Raw genomic sequence first — 4,397 nt, 5'->3', positions numbered from 1 at the left:
TTCCACAGATTCAGGGTACATCAAGTTGATTGTGGAGATTTAATCCGCTGCTCCTGAGGCTGCTGGGAGAGATTTATTTTTCTTTTATATGTTCGCACAGATCCTGGGGTTCAGCTTTGGATTTGGACCCTTCTCTGGTGTAGGTCGCCGGAGGGCGTCTGTTCTTCGCTCAGAGAGGACGGGGTTAAAGGGGCAGCTGATGCGGGGGCTCTGGCTCACTCAGGGTGGGGAGAGGGAGGGGCATGGAGTGCGGGGCGGGCCTGAGGCGGCAGAGGCCAGCGTGACGTTGCACCAGCCTGAGGCGCGCCGTGCGTTCTCCCGGAGGAGTTGCCCCTGGATCCCGGGACCCTGGCAGTGGCGGGCTGCACAGGCTCCCCGGAAGGGGGGTGTGGAGAGTGACCTGTGCTCGCACACAGGCTTCTTGGTGGCGGCAGCAGTGGCCTTAGCGTCTCATGCCCGTCTCTGGGGTCCGCGCTTTTAGCCGCGGCTCGCACCCGTCTCTGCAGCTCCTTTAAGCAGCATTCTTAATCCCCTCTCCTTGCGCACCCGGAAACAAGAGTCTCTTGCCTCATAGGCAGGTCTAGACATTTTCCTGGATTCCCTCCCAGCTAGCCATGGCGCACTAGCCCCCTTCAGGCTGTGTTCACGCCGCCAACCCCAGTCCTCTCCCTTCGATCCGACCGAAGCCTGAGCCTCAGCTCCCAGCCCCGTCCGCCCCGGCGTGTGAGTAGACAAACCTCTCAGGCTGGTGGGTGCCGGTCGGCCTTGATCCTCTGTGCGGGAATCTCACCACTTTGCCCTCCGCACCCCTGTGGCTGCGCTCTGCTCTGTGGCTCCGAGGCTTCTCCCTCGCCCCCCACCTCCCCGTCTCCACCAGTGAAGGGGCTTCCTAGTGTGTGGAAAATTTTCCTCCTTCACAGCTCCCTCCCAGAGGTGCAGGTTCCGTCCCTATTGTTTTGCCTCTGTTTTTCCTTTTTTCCTTTGCCCTGTCCAGGTACCTGGGGAGTTTCTTGCCTTTTGGGAAGTCTGAGGTCTTCTGCCAGCGTTCAGTAGGTGTTCTGTACGAGTTGTTCCACATGTAGATGTATTTCTGCTGTATTTGTGGGGAGTAAGGCGATCTCCAAGTCTCACTCTTCTGCCATCTTGAAGGCCTCCCTCTAAAAACGCAGTGGCTTTTGTATGGGCAGCACTGATCTAAATTTCTAAAATACCCCTTTATTTTTCAGTTCACTCCAAGCCTCAGAACAGTACAGTGATGTAAGCGAGGGCCTGGGGTGTCAGATATACTTGGTTTAAATATTTCTGAATCTCTTTCCAACAGTATGGCCTTGAAATAATTATTTAATCTCTCTGAACCTCATTTTAATATTTGCATTGGAGAAATAATAATATTGCTCTTCAAAAAGTTTTTATGAGTCTTACCTTAAATAATGTATATAGTGCCTAGAGCAGGTGCTTAATAAGTGGGACAGGTCCATTTTCTGCACTTCTACTATCATCAGCTAACATTCGTTTTAAGTTCCTCTAGTGCTAGCCTCTTGCTTGAGAAAACACCAATGTTCCACCCTTTGGACACCATGCTCTGGGCCTAATTGGACACTCAGTGGGCATGTAAAACACTGACTCATCCCAGGGAATCCAGGTTCATCCCTCTTGGTCCTGCCCAGCTGCTGTTAATTAAGCCATGTTTAGTGGTGTCTGCAGAAAATGCAATTTTGAAAAATGACCCAGCCCTCTCAGTTTCATTTGATTTCAGCTGGCATTGTTCCACCTTCACTGCAAGTCAATAACATGGGGTAGAAAGGAAAGCACTCTGGGCTGCATCATTCCCATCAAGAGGGTCAGCTATATAGCATAGTCCTTTAAGCCACAATCCCACAATGCTGGCAGGTTTCATCTGCAGAGACACTACATCAACATTTTGGCCAACGTTAAAAAGAGAGCAAATGCCTAGACCAGTTTGGCTAGACAAGTGGCCGGTTAATCCATCCTAATGGATGGGATGCATAAAAGATAGAAAGTCATTATCATGGCAGAAACAGCCCATATTATCTGTTGCATGGCCATGAATATTCATTTAGTTCAGAACTCATATCCAGAGGTATTGGGGTCAATTGTTTATGCGGGGAAGCTGACAGTCTTTCTGTATAGAACTGATTTCTTCATAGCTTTCCTACCTTTGTGGGGGAGTTCCTCCTCCTGTCCATCCCCTTTCACCTGTGTGCAAACACGCATTGGCCAACACACTATGCTAATTACTGCTTTCCCATTTGGCCCTGGATTGTCTTTGTCAAAGCCTTAAAGGAGGTCGTGTTTTCCCCTAATCACCAGGAAGTTATTGTGAGAAGTCTATCAGAATTAGCTGAGAGAGGTATTCGAAGGATCTAAGTATGTGTCAGGCACTGGGGACTCCAGATGATTAAAGGAGCTTTCACTCTTCTGGACTTCACAGCCCAGGAGGGAACAGCATGTAAATAAATGATCACAATAAGATACACAACTCACACTGTATAGAACTTTGGGAGCACGGAGAAAGGAGAAATTTTTCATTTATTCATACATTTATTGAGCACTGTATCTCTGTGTAATATCATGTAAGTATTTTTTTAGATTGTACGTTTTCTAACCACCCTGATTCTGAATTTATCCACATACTCAATTAAATCAGAGAAGTCCACAGAAAGACTCAGCAACTTCAGCATTCGTGACTATTACACACACTCATTTCTCTGGCCAAATTAATGATGGCAGGGCTCTGGTTAATAGAGAGTTGCTGTATATATGCATAATATAATTTTAAGATTAGTTTTCACTTAAAGACTATAACACAATGAACTCTAAATTTGTTTTAAAATTAGTTTATTCTCCTGTTGCTAATTTAACTGTCCTTTAGTATCTTTCAGGGTCTTAGAGTCTTCACCGTATATATCAATAATAATTTCACAAAGAAATGTGAACTTATGGTGAATTGTGTATATATACATATATATACACACACACACATATGTACATATAGATTTAAATAACATCTTAGCTTTGCACATCAAGCTTTTCTTCTTCAAGTTTGTTTTAAATTCAGTGTCACAGTAGTACTATAAGGTGGAAGTATTATGACAGTATTATTTTTCTCTTCTTACCAATAAGGTCAACCGAACACAAAAGACTAAGCGACTTGCCTGACCTTATGGAGAATAACTTTAACTGTAATGCCAGGACTATATTCCAAGTTTCCTGAGTCTCAGTCTTTGAGCCTAATCAGAGAATTGTTGTTTGGTTTACTTAAAATATGTCTAAGTTTTAAAGGGTGTTTCTCAACAAGTTTCCAGCCTTTTAAATATTCTAAAAACATCATTCTTTATCTATTAGTTGAGAAACTTCAAGTTGGATATAATCAATCATTATTGACTGTCTACTAGGTATAAAATGGGCAATTACAAAACAGCCAGGAAAATTGCTTTCCTCAAGTAACTTACAATGTAAATATTGATGCATAAGATCTCCTTAGCATAGGGTAGAATAATTATAATAGTTATCATAAAAATGTGTTGGTTGTTCTAACCAATGAAAGTACTATTGATGAGAGTTCACTACTTGGCATTCTTGGTCCTAGTGTCCCTGTGATGTGTTGGCAAGAGGATAGACATATAGACCAATGGAACAGAATAGAGAGTCCAAAAATATACCCACATATCTATAATCATCTGATTTAAAGCAAAGTTGTCACTAAATTCAAGGGAGAAAAGGATGGCATTTTCAATAAATGGTGCTGAGTTACACGGATATTCATATTAGAAATAAATGTAATGTGATGCCTCCCTCACACCATACAAAAAAGTAATTTGAGGTGAACCACAGACCTAAGTGTGAAAGGCAAAGAAATAAAGCATCTAGAAGATGACATAGGAGAATATCTTCATGTCCTTGGAGTAGGCAACTATTTTTAAAATATAACTCAAAAACATTAACCATAAAAAAATTTCTAAAACGGTCTGTATCATTACGTAGTTATAAAAAGCAGCGCATACACATACCCTAGTGTAAACCACAGAGAACAGATGAGTTAAAATGGATAATCCATTTAATTCAATACAGGAAGTAGTAACTTGGCATTCAACTTATATATTCCAAATATTCACTCACAAAAATGTCAAGCCTAATAAAATACAGATTACAAAAACAATCAATCAATTGATCAATCAATAAAATGGTCTCTATTAAAATTAAGAACTTTTATTCACCAAAAGTTATCATTGAGTGAAACAGTAGTCACAGTTGAGAAATACATTGCAATACATATATCTGACAAAGACCTCTTTTCACAATATATAAAGGACATCTACAAGTTATTTTTTTTTAAAAGGCAAATGACTGAACTACAAGTAAAATGGGAAAAAGAC

This window comes from Orcinus orca, chromosome 13 (assembly GCF_937001465.1).
Source record: "Orcinus orca chromosome 13, mOrcOrc1.1, whole genome shotgun sequence".
NCBI classification, from domain to species: Eukaryota; Metazoa; Chordata; class Mammalia; order Artiodactyla; family Delphinidae; genus Orcinus; species Orcinus orca.
The sequence above is the reverse complement of the archived record's forward strand: the minus strand, read 5'-3'. Positions refer to the sequence as shown.